Source organism: Artibeus jamaicensis, unplaced genomic scaffold (assembly GCF_021234435.1).
Source record: "Artibeus jamaicensis isolate MK-2021 breed Jamaican fruit bat unplaced genomic scaffold, CSHL_Jam_final scaffold_537, whole genome shotgun sequence".
In the NCBI taxonomy this organism is placed as follows: domain Eukaryota; kingdom Metazoa; phylum Chordata; class Mammalia; order Chiroptera; family Phyllostomidae; genus Artibeus; species Artibeus jamaicensis.
The window spans coordinates 29,392,833-29,416,491 of NW_026522047.1; the positions used below are offsets into that span (position 1 = coordinate 29,392,833).

At 37.5% G+C, this 23,659-nt stretch overlaps 2 pseudogenes; both read right to left on the reverse strand.

Annotated features, from left to right (window-relative positions):
• Nucleotides 1-7,073: 7,073 nt before the first annotated feature.
• LOC119034642 (peptidyl-prolyl cis-trans isomerase A-like) lies at nucleotides 7,074-7,711 on the reverse strand (annotated as a pseudogene).
• Nucleotides 7,712-17,123: 9,412 nt separating this feature from the next.
• On the reverse strand, nucleotides 17,124-19,652 carry LOC119034643 (transmembrane protein 126A-like; annotated as a pseudogene).
• Nucleotides 19,653-23,659: the final 4,007 nt, after the last annotated feature.

The window sequence follows — 23,659 nt, forward strand, 5'->3', positions numbered from 1 at the left end:
CAGAAGTTAGATTTGCTTCTGTTGGAACCTAAGTCCCCACTGGCAATATGATATACCCGAGGGAAAAACACTTCCCACGAGATTAATTTGCCACAACCATACTAAGCCAAGTTAGAAAGTTTGAAGGAAAAGCTTCATGAATGTCAAGGCCTGCCTTAACACAAGGATTGTCTCACTCAACCACTCTCAGAGAAGCACTTAACCACAAGCCTGAAATTTCTATTGCAGCGTAATGAGCTGCAGGCGGCTTCTGAAGACCAGGGAATTTGAAAAGTCAAAATGACAGATTTATACCACCTTGTCAGTGTCACCATGCCTAAATCCAGGCGAGGCACTTACAACCGATTTCTCAGGATTGTCAAGGATGATAAATACAGAGGAGACTCTACAAAGAGGCATCAGGATCCCGTGGAAGCCAGTGAATCGAGCATAGGCTTGGAACCTGGGACCATGTCACAGACTAGATGAGGCACTGTTATGACCTATGTGCATATGTTTTTTTCAGAATCATTCAGATGTTTTATAAAAATATTAACTTTCAGTTAGCGGTAGGTAGGATTTTTTTTTTGCCCATTCCAACATTACTACCAGGTGGCATGTTATAATGAAAAAAAGTCTCAGATCAAATTCTGTGAGACATAAAATATTTATCACTGAGCAGACAATAAAGCAGTCATTCAACCTATTATGCAAGCTCAATGAAGCCCAGGTCCCTGCAATTTTAACTGATATGACAGCACGTTGCCTAAAAGTTTTCCCAAAACAGCTGTAAAAATAAGCTAATGGCAGAATTTAACTATCTTTTTTCCCAAGGAGTCCTAAGTAGCTAACAGCAGGGTGAAGGAGCCCTGATCCCTGAAAGTCATTCCAAGTGGGATGCCCTACTGAGCTCTGTGGATTTTCACACCCTATTAACCCAAGTTCAGGGATGCCTGCCAGGATTGACTAGCCAGTCCACCTATCTTTAATACCCTTTTTACTAAGGAAAGGTAATTTCTAGCATTTTCATGCTATCAATAGTTGTTTAGTGTTTGGGGAAAATAAGCACTGCTATTGATTTGGAGCAGCCTGTCCTGGAGTGTGAGCATAATTTTTGATTGCCAGTTTGTGTTTGTTGTTTCTTTGCAAAATTCTACCTAATCAAGCACTTTCTAAATGTTAACTAATCACGTGGAGTGTACATTTTGGATTAGAATGCTTAAAATGTTAAGGCCATGCTGCTTTAGAAGAAACTGAGGTAAACATGTACACCATACTGTCTCTGTTGAGGTATTTGAAAATAAATGAAACCATAAAGCAGTTATCTTGGGTCACAAAGTTTTTGAGTATCAATTTCTTTGTCTTCAAATCTAACACTTTAAAATATCCAGTGGAAATAGAGACTACACATGTATCTTAAATAGGAGCCAACACATCTTTTTGCTGTTTTGTCAATATTTTAAGAAAGATAGTAATTAACTTACCCCCATGAGGTGTCTGACATGTTCCCAAACACATAAAGTAGATTATGTGGAATAATACATTATCATTTATTGAGTACCTACTCTGTGACAATCCTTATCACAGAGTGGCAGTGTAGACCTTGTTATCACCCTCGTTCCCTCTGAAGATGTGTCTCCACCACGTGCCTTGTGCCTTTCCCGATCAGCGTCAAAACATCTCTTCAAATTTCATCATCATTCAGTATACTGGGGAAGAGCAGGCTGTGGAAGATTCAGCATACATAGAGCTGCAGTGACTAAGGTGATTATTGCCTCCAGTCCTTTGTGGCATAAAGCAAGGCCTATGTTAGTCATACCAGCCAAGAGAAATATAATTAGGAGGTAGGCATCGTTGCTTTTGTTGATACTAATATAGCCTAGCACAATTAGAGAATATTCTAGAGCATAGTTCAGGCTAGGATTCCTGCCTCTGTATAGATATAATAAATGGCTTGCAGACTGTCCTGTTTTTTTTCCTTTTTTAAATTATTTGGAGAATTATGAGCTGCAGGCAGTGTTAGTAGAATTTGCAAAAGTGTAAAGAGCTAAGATATTATTCAATAACTTAATGTTATCTTTAATAAATGAGATGTAAGTTTTAAAAAAGACAAAAAAATGAAGAGAACCCAAGAGTGGACATTTCTCCTAATTCCCGTAAGTGGTGACTTGTCAGGGTAGCTTACTTATTTCCTGGAATCTGATTTTATAATTCTTGTCCCCTCTGGACCTCATGAAAATGCAACTTTTGACCTTCCCTTCCTAAAGGAAGATGAAATTCAATATTTATATAATTCACTAATTATTTCCAGGTCATTATAAAAATCAGGAATTTTTATTTTCAGATATCTATAAAATGAGATTTTATTTTAAAATTTCTATCTATTCTATTGGATATTACGCAATTACTTGATTTTGGAGGAAAGCTAAGGAAATCAAAGAAAACCCCGAGGGAGCATATAAAATGTTTTCATGACAAGAAGCATCTTACGCTTTCTACTTCTAAGATAATTTCACTTCTGAAATTCTGGGCTACATAGGAGCAGAGAAAAAAATCAAGGATTTGGTTTCCCCAAATACGTCATCAGTGTCTCCCTGCTGCTTCCAGTCTTGTGAGCATCACAAAGCCCAGTTTCCCTGACCTGTGTTGCTAGAGCAGGTTGTGCTGGCTTCCCACAGGCACACACTGCCTTACCCTTCGCTCTTTCTTGTAGGACAGAACCCACTGCGAGTTGTCATTCACATGCTGCCCTTGTCGGGTTTGCAACACAGGGCCTACTGTACTCCTGCACCATCAGGACCCCTAATGTCAATAATGAGCTTATATACTCACAGTGAAATTAATGATGTAAGACTGTAATAACTGCTTTCTCATTGGCTGGCATGCCACATGAAGAGTTCTTATTACTCACAGGAAGTATGAAAATACACTGGGAACTCCCCAGCAGCTCGTCATCTACTGCAGACCCTTAGATGATGTCAGAGAAACAACTGCAGAAAGAGGGTGTCTGTCTGTGCTCTAACTGGGAGGTCACCTTAGCTTCAAATAGAAGTCAGCTTTGAAGCTGACATTTTATTGAAAGCATTTTTTTCTGATGATTCATTGGGATATAAAATGCAGTTGCAAAGAGTGGTATAAAACAGGCAGACTTTTTTTGCTTCATCTACTTCTTAGGAAAAATCACCATTTCATAGCCCAGCTCCTTCACTGTTTGTTTTTGCTACTGTTTTTATTGGGGTGGCCTGAACCAGGCATCAGGACTCAGGGTGGGAATCAGGAAACTGTAGTTCCTGCCTTCCCTCTGGCCTGGGCTGGAAGCAACCTGCTCAGATTTCACCATGCAACTTTCCTCTCTAGCAGACGAAAATGCACCCCTCTCCCAGAAAAGTTCTTGGAATTCATGAGAGATCTTTGATGTACTCTTCAGAGAGTTCAGGTTTGTACTAAAAAGATAAAGCATATTCCATTTGGAGAGAGTCAGAAGAAAGCAGTAGATTTGAACTTGGAAAACATATTAAAAAGCAGAGACAGCAACAGAAAAGCACGAGACCTCTACCGCTGACAGATGGAATGAAGAAGAAAAGCACACATTCCCCATGGAAACAAAGAATTGCTTGAAGTGCTTTAATACAATGCCTCAAGGGTCCGTCTCATATTTCACTTGCATAATAAACTATAAAGCATTTACGTTAAAAGCAGTGCCAGGTTATTGTTGGGTTTTTTCCTTTCCTCCCCCACCCCTCCCAAAATAAAACATCAGCATTCATTTATAGACCCATATTTAATCACACTTCCAATATTTATTTAATCATTTTCTTCAAAAAAATACTATATGCTCCCACTCAGCGACCATTTTCTTATTCAAGACTCTAATTCTATTGCAAAGCAGAAACGTCTCCTTCTGTGTCATTTTTGATCAAATGGGGCTCATTAGATTTTTATTTACTGCAATAGCTTACTTGTTTCCTGGAATCTGATTTTATAATTCTTGTCCCCTCTGGACCTCATGAAAATGCAACTTTTGACCTTCCCTTCCTAAAGCTTTTTATTCAATGGGGAGCCAACCACGTGTGATGGATGGTTTCGACGGCAGAGCATCTCAGAAGCTTACACACAGGGTGGTCAAAGTAACTATGGAAATTCAATTCACTTCCAGGACTCAAATATGTCAAGTTACAGGTATGTAAGTACTATGTTTGAGGGGGGATTAAGTTAATATAATTCCATCCTGCTATTTGGAAAGAATGTAGTACAATGTAAACTGTGTTTTTGACCCAGACTATATTGCCCTAGAAAAAATTAAAATACTGAGCAAGTTTCCCATTAAATTCCACTCTCTAAGATGCACTGGCAAACAAAAACTTCAAAGCAAACTACCACAGCTTTCTCCTAACTTTGCCAACTCACTTTACAGGCAGCTGGGTACTTTGAACTTTTAATTTCATTTGCAAAGCTTAATTGGGAGTATAGAAACCATCTCTGATTTAACATCACCAGCCTATAAATTGCAGCTGAATACAGTGATCTGATCACAAAATGATGAAGCAGTGGACTTTGAAGTTTAGCTGTTAATGCATCTCAACCAGTAAGACCTCAAAGGGGCAAGCGGGGCCAGTTGATCACCTTTGTCTACCTGGCCAGATTCTTAGCACAGCTTCCTAAGCAGGTAGACTGGAGGCACTTTGTGTTCCTTTGCGAAGAAGTACACATCCATGTTTTAACAGTAAAACCTCGGGATAAGTTTGCTACCTGCAAGTCACTCAAGTAAGCCACAAATTTATGTTCTTAGAAATGAATGTGCTCCCTTCCTGTCCACTTATCTGTATCCATCTCATTAACTTGCAAATATTATCTATCCTGCCTCTGAAATACAAACATTCTTATTCTACTTAAAATTTCATAAATCTCAATTTTAAAAGCTTAGATTATTATTTCTACACGTAGATATTGTGCTCTTACTTTTTTTCTTATATGATCACCTCCTCACTCCCAAAGCAGTGCACACACAGTAAAAAAAAAAACAAAAACTGGGCTTTGCTTCTCTATTTTTATTTGCCTTGCCAACCTTGAAGATTCTGTGGCTATTTAAAGGATCAATTATCCAACTGGATCACTGATTTGGTGTAGTCAATAATTCAAAGATGGAAAAGTGTTAAAATTGGGCATCGCAAGCATTGAATATCCAGAGGTTCTCATGTGAGAGGCCCACTGTAAGAATGTGGATTTCATTTTCAGGGATATTTTTAAGAGAAACTTAAACCTGAAAATAAAATCACTGGCGGTTAGGATAACTATTCAAATGCCTGATCTAGACACTTTATAAAATGGTCTGTCCAAGAGGGTTTAGGTGAAATCTTGTCTGGAGTTTGTGGAATGAACAGAAAAATCTCTTAAAGTCCCACGGAGTCTTTTGATTCTACATTAAGCAGGCCCTAGACCACACACAGACACTTTTTATGACATCGCTCCTTTGAATATTTGTTTTCTTTATAGGGCAAATGGGAAGACAGGAGAAAAAGTCCTATTTATGATAACAGTGTTATAAATGAAAATCATTTTACAATAGATATAAAATTACTACAATAAAAGATAAAATACTCCTATTTATCAACTTGACATTGAATTCAATCCAAAGTTAAGAATAAAGAACAAGAAAAGTTTAAGGTTTCTGCCTCATTTTGTGTTAGAATATTTATCATCTAAGTCACTACAGAGAGAGAACGTTTTTCTTCTTCTGGTCAGGGTATGGGAGCCTGCTCCTCATGTTTAGTCTGTGCCATTGCAGATTTTATGGTCTGGTTTTGACTCACAAGGATAATTCCAAATAAGGAATCGTTAAGAATTTATAAGCTCAGTAATGTGGAACAAACACGTGTTACATTCAAGCAAAGGAAACAAAGTAGGGAATTTCCTTAAAATGATGAATTCACTGCTGTGCTATTTCTGTGGTCCAAGAATGATTTGTAAATAGGTCTAGGGATGAATATAAAGAGTTTCTTTCTGTTCTTTTTTATAAGGACAAAGACGCTGATGATGCCTTAATTGAGAACCTTCTTCACAAATTTGGGACATTTTGAAAAGGGCTTTTCTAAGCACATAGCTCCTCATTAGAAATTAACTCCTGTATTTTAGAACAAGGATAGAGAGCACCACCATTATGATAATCCAAAACATGTTTTTTATTTTACCCAAACAACATTTTTGTTAACTAAATTCATTTCAAAGACTAAGTAAACTTACCTCACATCTAAGGTGCCACACTTTCTTCAGCAAACTTGACTCAGAAATGTTCATGTCAATTTTATTTCTCCAGGACAACTCAGTGTAGTTCAAGTGCCCAAGGTTACAATGAGTAAACATCTCCTTTTTGACCTGTTTCCATGCTACATATGAGTCACTAGCCTCTCAGTACTTGAAATCATCTGAGAGTGTTTGGTTTAGCATAATATAAACTACATTAGCATTAACTAAATATATAAAAATGATTATTGTTATTAATAAAATAACAAAGAATATAATTTATTGAACCTTCATCATAGGCAGGCATTTTGCTAGTACCTTATCAACATCATTTCATTAAACTCAAAATATAAGCCTGCAAGAGAGAAATTATTGTCTGTATCATTCATACCTTGCCAATTTTTTTCCCAATTTCTATTACTCTGTCCTTTTTATTCTCTTTTCTTCTTCCTAGCCAACTTAGTTAACATAATCATTTTACTTATTGCCTTTCTTTCCTTCCCTCATTTTCACTCCTTAGCCCAGTTTAGTTTGATTTCTATCACCAATACTCCACTGAAACTTCTCTGCCTCATGTTACCATTAACTCACTGGTTTAACTCACTAGACAAGCTCTCACATCTTGTCTAACTGAGCTTCTCCCCAGCATCTTGGCACTGTTGACCACTTTTTTTTATTCATCTTCTTTGTTCATGAGCTACTTTCCTAAGTTCCAAAATGGCACACTCTCCTGCTATTTCCACTGTGTCTGAAACTCAGTCTACTATTGCATTTTATTTATTTTTATTTTTTGTTCTTTAGTTTTTATTTCATAATCATAAACTTAACTCTGAAAACTAGACTTGGAAGAGGTATCAAAAACAGGGAACCCAATGAACTGTGGTGAGAGCAGGAAGATTATAGAACATTCCAAGCAGATGGGGGTTAAGGGTTGCTCTCTTGAGATACAGAAGGAATGGTCTGGTGTTTAGGATATATCGCAAGTCAAATTTATTACAGCTGTCCACAGTCAGTAATGGTGATCTTTCTGCTGGTCTTGCCATTGGCTTCACGGACCCCTGGCACTCCCTTGCCGTCACAACATCCATGCGGTCTTTCACCAGGCCGAAGACAGCTGGCTTGTCGTCCAGCCCCTTGGTCTTGGCAGTGCAGATGAAAAACTGGAACTGTTTGTGTTGGGTCCAGCATTTGACAGGGACAAGACACCAGGACCTGTGTGCTTCAGGATGAAATTCTCATCATCAATTTTCTACCCCTTAGATGGACTTGCCGCCTGTGCCATTGTAATTTGTGAGGTCACCATCCTGGCACAAAATCCTGGAATAATTCTATGAAAGAAGGAGACTTTATAACCAAATCTTTTCTTCCGAGTGCTCAGAGCACGAAAGTTTTCTGCTGTCTTCGGAACTTTGTCTGCAAACCACACAAAGGAGATGCGGCTCAAATGCTCGCGGTTGGCAGCGATGTTGAAGAATGCAGTGGGGTTGACCATGGCCGAGGCAGCGGGGGCGTCATCGGCAAGGCCTAATTCATTTTAATCTCAGACCATCCTCCTTAAACTATTTTACAAAAATTCTTCCTCAGTGATTTCATCTGCTGGTTCCAACCACCAAATTCATAATAATATTCAAATCTTTATTTCTAGTCTAGCCCTTCTTCTCCAGTTCTACACCTGCATTTGAAAAGGCCTTCTTGATTTGGCCATCTACTTTTTTATAATCATCTCAAACTCAGCATGGTTCAGTAAAATTCATTATTCATTATTATTATTATTTCAATAGTAATTCACCATCATCATTTCTCTTCTTCTATTTCATCCATCCTTAGTTCCCTACCTTAATGAATGAATTGAGACATATTCTGGATGTGCAATACAAAATACGTTTCATTGAGATAAACTTCCAGAAAAAAACAAGACCGTGGTCTCAGCTGCAGAAACTAAACCATATTTCCTATAATTTGGAGAATATTCAAAGATCAAGATTCTGTTTCTAAGATGCCTGGATTTGTGGTGGTGGGGAATCAGCTGCACAACAGAAAGATCAGTTTTCAGAAGAGCCAGCATCTGAAAACACAATGAGGAAATCAAGTCTTAAGTCAACTGGCATCAAAGAGAAACATGTATATAGAAAAACAGATGCAAAATAGAGAGCAGTCTAATGCAAAATATTTTGATGAAGAAAACACTTTAATACAAATTATTTTGATTAGGAAATGCATTTGTATGTAACAAGACAGTGAAAATACTTTGTTTTTCAATGAAGAGATTGTGTTAGAAATACTATAGTCAGACAGCCCTGAAATACAGGTAATAGTCTGGTTATACTGGTAAGAGTAAAATATCTGTGCTCTCTGTTGCCACTGCAGCCTCAATTCAGATGACTTTTACTTTATAAACCTTACTTTTTACTAGAGACCTCTTTTGAACCTTATCTGTCAATAACAATGTTAAAGTTATATTGTGTTGAGAGCTCTGATTTTGCAGTGGACTTTCTTAGGACTTACACAACACATTTTTGAGCTATATAACTGTATACAAATATACTTAACTTTTCCTGTGTATTTTTTCAGAAATTAGCAATTGAAGAGTGTGACAATATTTGAAGTCACATTACATTTTAAGATCATTTATGCCACTTCCATTTACTTTCTATAACCCGATGAAACCATTTCATTGGCAAAAAGTCATTTAGGGTTCTTCCCCATTTGAAATAATGACAGCGATAATAACAATAACAATAAAAATAGTAAGTAAAACTTCAGATAGAGCTTACTATGTAGCAAGCACTTTCAACATTGTACAAGCATTCACTCATTTGAAATGTATTCATTGACAGTGAAATCTATGGCAGTAATTACTATTATCATCTCCAGATGATAAAATTGAATTACAGAGTATTTTTGCAACTTTCCCAAAGTCACACGTGGGCAAGGCTTGGACTGCAAACACAGGCAGCCTGTCTTCTGAATGTATATATTTAAATACTACACTCTACTAGCTCTCAAGCTTTAAGTGGAATGTCTATTCTGAAGTGTGAAAGCTACTTTTCATTTTTATGGACCTTATCCACATTCAAATAATGAAGAGAACAAGAATGGATTGAAAGTTTATGATAAATGGTTGTTATTTTACTGTCAGTGAACCAAATTCCAATTCCAACACTAGAAGCTGCTGGCCTGTTCCTCATAAAAACAGAATTCAAAATAAAGCATAAATCACCCAAAACTCTTATAAAGCACTTCATTAAAATCAGCATCTAAAGGAATACAGCTTTTATATTTGCAAGAGACAATAAAAGAAATAAAATATATAGTCAGATCGCCTTGGCATACCATTCTAAAACCTGATAATATGTCTATGGTGACGAATAATCTTTAGGAAATTGAAAAACAATTATTACCTTATTCGTTGGCAGGCAGGAGAAATGGAAGCCCTGCTAAATGGTGCACAAAAGAGATTAGTATGTTCATTGAGACCATTCTAAATTGAATAGAAAGGTAACACACATTTTCTGCATTAACATTCGAATAGTTCTTCAAGGAAAAGTGAATAGCTGTAGTTCATGTATCTGGAAGAAATTGTGTGTTCGTAGTTAGTGCTATTCATCGAAACACATGCTAGCGTCACACTGCCTGTTTTTGAATTGGGGGCAAGTATGTGACGTATGTCACTTCTGGGACCCCTGGACTTTGGGTGACACTTCTTCCTCTCCTACACTGAGTACAGACAACTCCTCAAAGGCCTGTTTCTGCCAGGCTGAGACCCTCTGTGAAATGACGGCAGATCACGGTGGACAGCTGTTTCTCATGAATGAGAAACACGTTTTTGTTATGTTAATCTTTTAAGATTTAGAATTTTGCTGCTCATGATGTTACTTTATCATGTCTAACCATTCTAATGTATACAGATTTACCTTCATCAAATCAGATCGGAAGCGGCGGGGCGGGAGTCATTTCTTAATTTTCTTGAACTGAACCAAAATCTAGAATTTAACTCATAGCCTCCATCTTATTGGGTTGGCAGTAAAATTAATGTTATTCTATTAAAAAGTCTGCCTCCCATTACATAAACGTCACTAATATTCTAATATCTTATATAACAGTATAATTATATGTGTTGATTCAGGGAATCCCCTCTGGTCTTCTCATCCTAATGGTTATTCCTGGAAAAGACCGTCCAGGCCTATCTGACGGCTGAGCAGTCCAGACTTGACTGCTTTCAGGAATCCTGTTAACAATCTTGTCGCTTGGTGAGAACCCCCCTGCTCCCTAACACTCTTGCAGATTCTATCACTTTTCATGTTTAATGGCCACAACAGATAAGAATCCAAGTGGAATTAGTACATGAACTTGTATAGTTTGAAAACATTGCTTTGAGAAAAGAAAAGAAAATACATATAATTTCTTAATCTGGGTGGTGGTTACCAGGATACAAGTATCAGTACTAAATCACTAAAAACTTTGCCATGTGAATGTTATAACAGTGATAGAAAGTTTAAGGGGCGGGGAATGATTCAGAAATCAGGCTCAGGACTTTGGCAGACTTTCCTGCACTTGAAGGGCCCAGAGGGTAAGTTTCATGAGCTTCAAAGTAAAGCGGTATTTCTGACCTTGAAGTCTGCCTCCTTACCTCTGTGGCCCTACTGGTCTCTGTCAATCCTTTCCCTCTTATCCCAGGATAATCCTTGCCAGGAGCAAGGAAATTCAATTTTTAAGCTGTCATAAAGGGTTTTGTCTTCAATTTCCCCCAAAGCAAGAATGTATGTAGTCCATCTATTGGGAGTGAGGAAACTGTTTGTACAATGAATTGTACGCCAGAATTAATGTCTCAATAAAGTACTCTGCCACACACAGATGTAAAGGGAAAGAAAGCTACATGCATCTTGTAGATAGAATTGCATTTCAATTGATCTCGTACATTATTCACTTGAAATATTAGTTTTTTTGTGAAGAATCTTACCTAACATACATGTCAACATTGGCACACATCACCTTGTCATGTCTATAAGGAAAACTGAGAAACACTCAGGGTTACTCCGATTGCATATTTATTTTTCTTGTGGTGCCTAAGGGTAAACACATTCCAAACAAGGGTAGGCCATTTGATAAATGTATTTTCTGTCTTCATTTTATAATACCACAAATAAAACTTCTTTAAACATGAGTAAAAGTTAGAGGTTCAATAGAGTAAAATATTTGCACCGTTAACTAGTAAATGACCATCATTTACATTTCTGAAGTAATTACAAACCCTCTATTGTTTGATGTTGAAGCATCTATAAATGAGGCAACCTGCTTTTGTTTTACCTTTTGCATTTCCAGAAAAAACAATATTATGAATTATATTTTTTATGTAAAATTTTGCTAAGGCAAGTAGAAAAGCAAGCTTTCCAAAATCTCCCATTATGGGTACCCAAAATTAGTTCAATGAATAACAAAGCAATGAAATGATTCTGCCATAATAATTAATGTTTTTAGTGACTTGGTCCATTATGTTGATTTCTTTATTTATGTTCTTTTTTATTTTATTTTAAGATTTTATTTATTTTTAGAGAGAGGGGAGGGGAGAGAGAAAGAGAGGGAGAAACATCAATGTGTGGTTGCTTCTCACGCACCCCTCACTGGGGTCCTGGCCCTCAACCCAGGCATGTGCCATGACCGGAACAGAACCTGCAACCCTTTGGTTCACAGGCTGGTGCTCAATCCACTGAGCCACACCAGCCAGGGCTCTTTATTGATGTTCTATTTGTTTAACGTACCTCTGGCAATTCTTCCTACCTCAAAAAAATTCTGTATTTTGCTAGTGAATTTGAATTTAGGAATTCCAACTTTCTGAATTTAGGAATTCCAACTTTTTGCTGCAGAGTTGGCCACAGGCTTCCTATCTTACATTAAATAACATGAAATCTGTGAAACAACTTTTAGTGCCGACACATGTAAATGGCTCTCTTTTCTCCTCATAGTAAGAATGTCACATAACAGTGCCTACCCTCCCATATGAACACATTTCTGCATACAAATAATTACTAGTAAAAATTGTTTAAGATATTAAATTGTATAGAAAACGCTGAAATTTAAAGTAGGAAATTGATTCTGCCTATGTATGGACTGATGGATTTATTCATAGAAAGACATTTTCTAAAGAATCTGCTTTTTAAAATTGCTCTGAATTTTAATAAAACACTTGAATGCAGACAGTAATTTTTCACATATGATTTGTATAACTAGTGGTTTTAGAAAATATGTAAATTAATACTGAAGTTACAAATTGATTCCTTCTACAGTGCTATTGTTTAGTGAGAAGTATTCTCACTAAAGTATTAGTATTCTCAAGTACGATAATTAGAATCAGAAGTTTTAGTATTCTCAAGTACGATAATTAGAATCAGAAGTTTTAGAAGCTTTCCATATATATATATACACACACACATACATGTACATATATGTGGATATATCTATGGTCTCAAGTGCATTGCAAAAAAGCATTGCCTCTGTTTTAAGTATGGAATTATTTCAGAAATTAAAGCTGCTTTGCATGTTGGCGGGAAGTCATAGGTCTCTCTCTCTCCGATTTGCTAGCAAAACAGTAAAAGAACACTAAACAAAAACACCTGGCTATTCTACGTGACTTCACTACTTCACTAGGAGAGTTCAAAGCTCTTTGTAAACTTTTGCTGCCTTACTTGTAATTAAACTATGTAAAAGTATTTCCTAAGTGTATCGTTTCCCTACGAAAGTTAATTAACCATTTCAATGCATTGGGGTATCATTAGGGCACTGTTACTTTATTGCATAACAATCATAAGCTTCAGGAGTTATATAAACTGAAGTATGAAAATAAACACAGACCCAGGGGCCAAGAACCTAAATGAACCTTGTTGTAACTAAGTAGGAATTTCAGTATAAATAAAACAAAATTAAACATCTTCTGAGGCTACTAATAATGCTGTCTCATCTATTATCCCAATATGTATAATATATGTATAGAAATCATTAAAAGTTTAGCAAGATGGCAATATTTTAAAAATTTTATATGATGATGTAGAATCTTTTTTCTCCACAAATGTGTATTTGTATTTATTTTTTAAAGATTTTATTTATTTATTTCAGACAGAGGGGAAGAGGGGGGAGAAAGAGAGGAGAAATATCAGTGTGTACTTGCCTCTTGCACACTCCTTATTGGGGACCTGGCCTGCAACACAGGCATGTGCCCTGACTGGAAATTGTACTAGCAATTTTCCGGCTCACAGGTTGGTGCTCAATCCACTGAACCACACCAGCCAGGGCTTGTGTTTTTTAAATAAAATATCAACATGACTAGGAGATCTGGAGAGAAAATGAAGATAGTAAAGAGAACATAACCTAAAAAATATAAAATAAAATTAAAAAGTAATGTAAAAATAATATTAAACTCTTATTATTTAGTTAATAAAATATAGAAATATTTGTTTATTGTTTAAAAGGAAATCTATTTTAAGATTATTGTGATAATAAAATTGCTGATGGCATATTGTTTAAAAGAAAAACAATACTTAAATGCAGAGCCAAATGTTAATACTATTTGTGAAATGTTTAAAAAGTTCCTAGAGAGAGAGGGAAATATGTAATGCCTCATTCCTTCTTCCCCAATCACTTCTCCAAATTAGCGGGTTAATTGTTTCATAGATATAATTTCAGCTATATTCTTCATTAACTCAATATATACAAATAAGATAATGCTTTAATACATATGAGTTCATACAGTATAGGTATCCTCACACTAGCATATTTCCCCTTGATAATATAAATATTTTTTCATATTAAATTTTTAATATTTCCATCTCATTCATTATAAGAATTGTTCAGTGATCCATTGTTTGAATATAACATATTTATTTAAACAATCTCTTACAGATTAACATTTAGATGATTTTTAATAGTGTTGGAATAGTTATTTAATTATGTAAACACAATCATAAAAATATTTCTAAAAGTGAGATTGATATGCCAAGTGATTTAACATACTAAATATTGATAATTACTGTTGAATTGCATTCCCCTGAAGTTAATATGATAGTTGTTATTTCTCCCAACATTGCTATACTGTGTAGACTCTACAAGTTTGATGGCTCAATATTAGTTCCTCATCATTCCATATATTTATGGTTATTTTATTTTGATTGATGCTGTCATTATTAGCCATGTGTATTTCTTTTCCTTTTCAACTTTCACATTTATTTTTTTAAAAATTACAGAGATTGATCTCTTTTCTTCGGATTTGGCTCATCAATGCTTTACAGATGGATTTCACAATAGAAGCCTTCCTAACCTTTGTGACTCTCAGACTTCAAAAGTACAAAAAACATTTTGTAAACTGTAAAATTGTTAGTAAAAACAGTAATTGTGTCATTTGTGGGCAATGAACTACACTTTCCTTATGTTTAGTTTCTATCTCACAATAATATCTTATTTAAAAGTCTTGCCCTGACTGGTGTGATTCAGTGGATTGAGCGCCAACCTGAGAACCAAAGGATTGCAGGTTTGATTCCCAGTCAGAGCACATGCCTGTGTTGCAGGCGAGGTCCCCAGGAGGGGGTGAGCAAGAGGTAACCATGCATTGATGTTTCTCTCCCTTTCTTTCTCCCTTCCATCCCCTTGCTCTAAAAATAAATTTAAAATATTAAAAAAACTCCTCAAGGCTATTTGTGGTTAAAGACATAAGAACAAACAGCAACTTGAACAAAGATGCAGACTCAATTCTAACTCTAAAATTGATGTTCTCTTCTCAAGGCTTCATAGACTGCTCTCTTTTTTTATTGAGTAGGCAAAATTTAAGTACTAAAGAGGAACGTGTACCTATAAATCATCCTTGTTTTTTGTTCCAGATTAATCTTTCAATATCACTTTTATTAAGTCTTTCCCAAACACCAGTAAATAATTGTTTTCTTCTTTCCTGCCACATCATATCTAAATGGAGGGACCTGGCTAAACCTCACCAATCCAACCTTAACTTCCGCTAATCCTCAAGTGTGTCTTTAGTTATCCTGGTATCATCAACCTTCCACTGATGAGCCTCGCTCATAGAAAGAGATATAATCTGTGATGATATTGGGACACTTTTCAGGGTGAGAAGGAAGGCTACTAAATATTATAACAAGCAGTCATATTTAGGTCCATCCCATAAAAACGAAATGTGTGGTAAACCCTGGCTCTGCATGCCCTCCCTGAGGCTTCGAATATTTCCCTTCTCTCATTCATGTACGTTATGCACTTCATAAGACCTGGCTCAGACCTGCCTTTCTACACATCTTCATCACCTAGGTTAATCTTTTCTCTAAATCTCATTAGCATCCACACTACCATCACTTGTTTCAATTCATGTTCCTTTTTTTGATCAAGATTGGGAGATTTTTTTATAAAAGATGGGGGTTCATCATTTACTACAGTATTGCAGAAACCTATCCAGCGCAGGGCAAGTAATGGATATTCTGTGAATAGCTGTGGAATTAATTGAATCAGTTTTCCAACTTCTAAGTGTCCCCTATTAGCTGGAGGAGGGGGGATTAACTACAATCAGTTAATAATCATTTAAGCTTCTTAAATTAAGGTATATTTTAGCTGATTCTATTCTAAAGTGCCTTTAATAAGAAGCAAATGGTCAGAATGCATGGATTTTCATAAAATTAGTTTGAGGGTCAGAGCCTGGAGTGCCGTCTCAGAGGACTTAGCTGGTGTGCAGAACCTCCTGGACTGGCTCTAGGCAAGACGTGCCACTTTCTGAAGAAAAAAGAAAAAGTCGGAGGGAAAAAAGGCCCAGAGTGAGCTAAAGACAAATCCTTCTTATTTCAGAGTGTTTCTTCGGGCAAGCACTGTCTGAGCTTTTTCAATCCAGTCCCAACTGTTTCATAACTTACTACCCAGAGGCTCTTTGGAAATTTGCTTCCCTCTTTCAGTCATTCATAACCACGCTGAGGCAGGAAGCTGCACTGAGCGTATTTTTCATGCATTCAAATAACTATAAACAAAAAATTGAGTGTCAATAATGTTCATTGTTCACAGAAATGCAAATCCAACTCCCAACTATTCTGGCAGGACAACAGTAGCTCCGTGGTAATGCCGTGCCTCCAGAACTGAAGACCAGCCATCATCAGACAAGGTGTTCACCCCAGAAGATGTTTTCTTCAGCAGATTTTAACTGAATCCAAATTCATTTTAAAGCATGATGGATCAAGGTTTGGTGTTGAACTCTGTACTACTGACAGAAATACTACAGATGGATTTCCCAGGCTCAGATAAACATTCCTCCTCAATTTTGTGCCCCCAGTTTATAGGAGTGCAGTTAATTTGAAAAGTAGTACATTATCTCAAGCTACTCATTTTCTATGAGAAGTTTCAGGATTATTTAATTTCACCAAAGACAGAAAGTGTAATGAAACCATTCTATCAATGTCAATATTATTGGCCAAGTAGAAGTTTTTAGATTAACAATATAATTTTCTGAGCAAGTCATCTATCTCATTGATGAGATGCTAAAGATTGATCATTCTATTTAATATAGAGATATATGTGTCTATATCTATATATCTTATATATATTTATATCTATATATAATACATTTTTTATTTTTTTAAAGATTTTATTCATTTATCTTTAGAGGGGAAGGGAAGGAGAGAGGGAGAGAAACATCCATGTATGGGTGCCTCTCATGAGTCCCCTGCTGGAAACTGGCCTGCAACCCAGGCATGTGCCCTGACTGGGAATCAAACTGCCATCGTCTTGTTCTCAGGCCCACACTCAATCCACTGAGCTACACTAGCCAGGGCCTATATATATTATACATTTTAAAATTACAAATCCATGTTTCTATACTAGACATAGGCTATTTTTACAGTTTTATTTTTGTGTATATATTTGCTTAACAATCACTAAATCCCTAGGCCAGGTTCAGGTAACTGAAGAGCCTTTATAAGTAGTTTATATGGTGGAGAACCAAGATATATTGTAAATCCAGCCTGGAGCAAAATAGGAAATAACATCCTCCTAAAGATAGGCTTAGAAATTCTTTTATACATATATTATATATATTTTATTGATTATGCTATTACAGTTGTCCCATTTTTCTCCCTTCACTCCCCTCCACCCTGCACACCCCCTCCCATCCACATTCCCTGCCTTTAGTTCATGTCAATGGGTCATACATATAGGTTCTTTGGCTTCTACATTTCCCATACTATTCTTACCCTCCCCCTGTCTATTTTCTACCAACCATTTATGCTACTTATTCTCTGTACCTTCTCCCCCCTTCTCCTCCTCCCACTCCCCTGTTGATAACCCTCCATGTGATCTCCATTTCTGTGGTTCTGTTCCTGTTCTAGTTGTTTGCTTAGTTTTGTTTGTTTGTTTTAGGTTGATTGTTAATAACTGTGAGTTTGCTGTCATTTTACTGTTTATATTTTTTATCTTCTTTTTCTTAGATAAATCCCTTTAACATTTCTTATAATAAGGGCTTGGTGATGATGAACTTCTTGAACTTGACTTTATCTGAGGACTTTATCTGCCTTTCCATTCTAAATAAAAGTTTTGCTGGATAGAGCAATCTTGGATGTAGGTCCTTTTGTTTCCTGACTTGGAATACTTCTTTCCAGCCCCTTCTTGCCCATAAGGTCTCTTTTGAGAAATCAGCTGACAATCTAATGGGAACTCCTTTGTAGGTAACTGTCTCCTTTTCTCTTGCTGCTTTTAAGATTCTCTCCTAATCTTTAATCTTGGCTAATATAATTATGATGTGCCTAAGTGTATTCCCTCTTGTTTAGGACTCTCTGAGCTTCCCGGACTTCCTGAAAGTCTATTTCCTTTGCCAGATTGGGGAAGTTCTCCTTCATTATTTGTTCAAATAATTTTTCCACTCGTTGCTCTTCCTGTTCTCCTTCTGGTACCCCTATAATTCTTATGTTGGAATGTTTAAAGTTATCCTGGAGGTTCCTAAGCTTCTCTTCATTTTTTGAATTCTTGTTTCTTCATTCTCTTCTGGTTGGATGTTTCTTTCTTCCTTCTGGTCCACACCATTGATTTGAGTCCCAGTTTCCTTCCCATCATTATTGCTTCCCTGTATATTTTCCTTTATTTCACTTAGCATAGCCTTCATTTTTTCATCTAATTTGTAACCAAATTCAACCAATTCTGTGAGCATCCTGATTACCAGTGTTTTGAACTATATATCTGTTGGTTGGATATCTCCTTGTCACTTCGGTATATTTTTTGTGGAGCCTTGATCTCTTCTTTTGTTTGGGCCATTTTTTCGTTTTGACCTGCCGGTTATGTAGTGAGGGGCGGAGCCTTAGGTGCTCACCAGGGAGGGGTAACCCATGTTGCTGTGCTATGAGGCTGTATGTGGGGCAGGGGTCCCAGAGGGAACAATGGTGCTTGCTCTGCTCTCTGCTGGATTTCAGTCACTTCACCCACAACCCACAAGCAAAGTGGGCCCCTCTGGTGCTACTTCCTGGGTGGGTGGGTTTGTGTAGGTTCTAGGACCCTGTGGGTCTCTCCAACAAACTCTCTTGTGAGGCTGGGAGTTTCTCCTGGCAGCTCAATCCCCACAGGTGTTTTCAATTGGAGGTTTGAGGCTTTATTTCTCTTCACGGAGACCCTGGGTTCCACGGTGAGTCCTGTTCCCCGGTTGTTCCTCCCAGTTTATCTGCACGTGAATGTGGGACCACCCACTCCACAATCTGCTGCCTTGCAGGGTCCACCAGCCTCCACCTTGCAGTGAGTCCTTTCTGCCCTGCTGCCCATCTCCGCCCCTCCTACAGGTCTGGATGAATGTTTCTTCTTTAACTCCTTGGTTGTCAGACTTTCATGCAGTTTGATTTTCTATCAGTTCTGGTTGTTTTTTCTTTTTAAATTGTTGTTGTCCTCTTTTTGGTTGTGCAAGGAGGCACAGTGTGTCTACCTACACCTCCATCTTGGCTAGAAGTCCTAAAGATAGGCTTAGAAATTCTAATCCAGTAGGTTAATTTGTTTTCTTTCTCTGGGAGCAGGACTAAGGCACACCTCATGCTGGGCCACATCATTCACAGGTATACCCGAGAAAACAGGCTGCAGACCACCAAAAACAAGTCTCACCAATCCACCTCATGTTATGGTGCAGGTTTCACAGTTCAAATCACCTGCATTTGATGGAAAACCTATAAAACCCTTATAAGAAATGTTTGCTGTCAAAAATGGGATTCCCTGCCATTGGTAGAACAGCAGCTATGCAGGCCTATGTCACATTTAAGATGTGCGGAAAGAGACTGTTTGCTAGTAGGCCACAGAGAGCAGTGTTGAGTCCAATTTATGTTGGCCCATGTTCAAGTAGATTCCTTTTTGCTTCTGGGGGTTAACTTTTCTGGTTATGATATAAAAATTTATTTTTCCTTGACATTATTATCTGGTTCATGATTTTCCATCTTGAGTCTTATGCTCTTCTCCCAAAAATCAGTGTTTGCTCTAAGCTCCCTCAGCCACCAAGGCTCAACTTGCCCATGTGCAGCTATCTTTCTATGTTACAGATTTTTTTGATTATTGCTTAATTGAGATAGATGAGGCTTTAGCTCTCACATGTAGCTGCCATTCATTAAGCATTTAAATTAATGGGCAAAATATCAAAACTGGTGGTTTTGTGTTAAATCAAAGCAGAATTCTAAATTTGTTTACCTTGCTTTCAAATTTGGAAAGAAATTCCTCTGTCCATAGACACTGCAAATTTTTAGTAACCCCCTAGACCATTGTAGATAATATTTTTAAAAATAATGAAAAGGAATTCATGCTGTTTTGCATGTGTCTATATTTGTGTTTTAATTATGCTCTGTGTTAACAGTGACATTGAACATTTTCATTTGTCAAGAAGTGCCCATCTTTCTTATAGTATGAGTTAGCAACACTCAGGAAATTGAGTTGAGGCAACCTGTTAGCACAGAAAATTGCAGCCATAAGTAGCTTGCTGTTCTTTATCTCCAAGGTACAGAGCTGACCTTTCAGAAGGGAAATGTCATCAGCATTTCTCTGGCCACATTCAGCAAGCTGTGTAAGCTGCTACTCTGAGGGAAGGAAACATGCATGAAATACATAGACTGGTGCTCTGATTTGAGGATTGTCCGCTCTCAGTATGGCTTGCAGCATGAATAATTTAGGTCTAACCTGTTTTAAAATCTGTGTTATTGCTGTTGATCAGTGTGTTTCAGTCAGTAGTTGTGGGTAAGTTACAAATGTCACACCATGATATGAGCTTGACATAGTAGAAATTAATGCTATAAAGTCATGAAAGAGTTCTGACTTCAAAATGTGCCCTCATAATCTAGTTTCTTCTTCCTCTCTTCAACTAACAAATATTTATTGAATTTTTGAAAGAAAAAAAGATTTATATTGACTATAGAAAATCAAATAAAACAAGAAAAATGAAATTGTCTAATATATCTATTACTTGTTGCTATTTTGAGAGAATTTTGGGGGGCTCTTCTGTATTCATACATATGATACAGTAGCATGTTATATGCATGTGAATGCATGTATATATACATCTGAGTGCTATGTTTTTTAGAAAATCAAGATTACATTGACTATATTTCTATTTGTCTAACACATAGACATACATATACTTTCTTTTTTTTCTTTTTTTTTAACTTTTTTTATTGATTATGCCATTACATTTGTTCTATTCCCCCCTCCATTCCCCTCCACCCTGCATACCCCTCCCCCACCATTTCCCCCTTTAGTTCATGAGCACGTGTCTCAAATTCTTTAGATTCTGTATTTCCCCTACTATTCTTACCCCTCCCCCCCTATCTATTTTCTATCTACTGTCTATGCTACTTATTTTCTATACCTTCTCCCCTCTTCCCCTCCTCCCACTCCCCTGTTGCTAACCCTCTATGAGATCTTCATTTCTATGGTTCTGCTCCTGATCTAGCTGTCCTCTTAGTTTGCTTTTGTTTTAGGTGTGGTTCTTAATAACTGTGAGTTTGCTGTCCTTTCACTGTTCATCTTTTTTTATCTTCTTTTTCTTAGGTAAGTCCCTTTAACATTTCATATAATAAGGGCTTGGTGATGATGAACTCCTTGAATTTGGTCTTATCTGAGAAGCACTTTATCTGTCCTTCCATTCTAAATGAAAACTTTGCTGGGTAGAGCAATCTTGGTTGTAGATCTTTGGTTTTCATGACTTGGAATACCTCTTTCCAGCCCCTTCTTGCCTGTAAGGTCTCTTTTGAGAAATCAGCTGACAGTCTGATGGGGACTCCTTTGTAGGTGACTGTCCCCTTATCTCTTGCTGCTTCTAGGATTCTCTCCTTCATTTTCATCTTGGCTAATGTAATGATAATGTGCCTTGGTGTGTTCCTTCTTGGGTCCAACTTCTTTGGGACTCTCTGAGCTTTCTGGATTTCTTGGAAGTCTATTTCCTTTGCCAGATTGGGGAAATTCTCCTTTATTATCTGTACAAATAAGTTTTCCACTGGTGGCTGTGCCTTTCCCCCTTCTGGTACCCCTATAATTCGGATGTTGGAACGTTTAAAGATGTCCTGGAGGTTCCTAAGCTTCTCCTCATTTTTCTGAATTCTTATTTCTTCATTCTTTTCTATTTGATCATTTTTTTCTTCCTTCTGGTCCCCTCTCTTGATTTGAGTCCCAATTTTCTTTCCATTACTATTGGCTTCCTTTGTATCACCATTCATTTCAATTAGTTTAGGTTCCATATGTTCCTCTAATTTGTGACTAAAATCAACCAGTTCTGTAAGGATCCTGATAACCAGTGTTTTGAACTATGCATCTGAAAGACTGGCTATTTCTTCATCACTTAGATCTATCGGTTCTGGAGCTCTGAGTTATCCTAGAGCCATTTTTGGTCTATTCGTGCTGTTAAGTAAGCGGATCGAAGCCTTAGTTCTTTACCAGGACGGGGAGACCCAGGTCGCTGGTTTGTGACGCTGTGTGTGGGGGCGTGGTCAGAGAGGGAGCAATGGCCGTCCTCTCCGCTAGCCCAGCCCGTCCAGTCACTCCACGCGCCTGGGGCTTGTTTATCCGATCGGAATTGTGCGAGCCTGCTGAGCCTGCTGCCCCATGCCGGCTTCCCTTCTCACTGGTTTCTCAGCACGTAAATGTGCGCGACCGACCGACCGCTGCGCCTCTTCCCTGTGCGCTCCCGCAGCCAGCTCGCTTGCGATCAGCGCCCTCGATTGCCTGCGCGCACCATGCACCACCCCTGGAATTTTTTCTTGCTAACCTGCTCCGCTGCTGGCCTCGCTCCTTGTACCGGTCCAGCTGAGTATCTAGTTGTCCTTTGGACTCCGTATTGTCAATTTTCCGTGTGGCTTGGTTGTGACTGCTGTTAAAAATAGTTGTTCTTAGATTTGGTTGTGCACAGAGGCAAGGTGGTTCCTCCACCTACGTCCCCATCTTGGTGGAAGTCTCCCATATACTTTCATTCAGTTACATCTAAGTTACTCCTTACTTAGGTCACTGTGAAGAGTTTGTATTTTCATAGAGTTTGAACAAGGATGAAATAAAGCCACACATGCTTTTCAGAGTCTATTTCATAGTATAAGCTCAATTCATGTTAACTACTATTTTATCAAAGAAGACAAATGAGGAACATTACTAGTAAACAGACTTTTAACTCAATTCATGGAAGAATACATGGACCAAGTGAATTGTTGAAGACGGAATTTAGTTGCTTGACAACACAGTAACCGATTCAGCCCAAGCAAAAGTGAAGACACCCTACATATTATTTCATTTACTCATTTACTTAATGAATGTTACCTAATGGCCTAATCTATACTAGACTCTCTTCTATATCATGATATTACTACTGTGGAGAAAAAGGTAGAAAGGGAAGCAAACAGAGTCTTGGTCCTCTAAAAGTTTATGTTTTAGTAGAGGAGAGACATACCAATAAAATACTATGTGTTGAACTGTGATAAGTGCTATAAGAATGAATAAGGAAGAGTAAGTGGTGGATAATTCCAGAAGTGCCATTTCATACAGGTGAGATCCAAGAAGGTTTCTCTGATGAAATGGGAAGAGACACATTAATAGTACATGGAAATAAGTCTTGTACTCAATAGGGAAAAAGCATTCTAGTCTAAAGGCCCTGGCGTGTATGCTTAACGTGTATTTAAAAATACAGCAAATGAGGTAGGGTGGAAAATAAGTCAGTGAGGTAAATTGAGTCAAGACTATGAAAATTTCAGTAAGTCCAAAATGAGATCGCAGGTTTTTCATCATGAATCTGGCTGATTTCTCCCGGTGAGGAAAGCCAGTTCGTGAAAACTGTTCCCTTTGTCAGTGTTGCAAAGGGTATGAATTCTTTAACTGGCTGGATAACTGAGCCAGATGAGCATCAAATTTTTCTAACCCTGATATTCTGTGCCTGAAAGCTTCTTTATAGAATCCCAATATGCAGTTTTGTTTGTCAAGTGAAGGT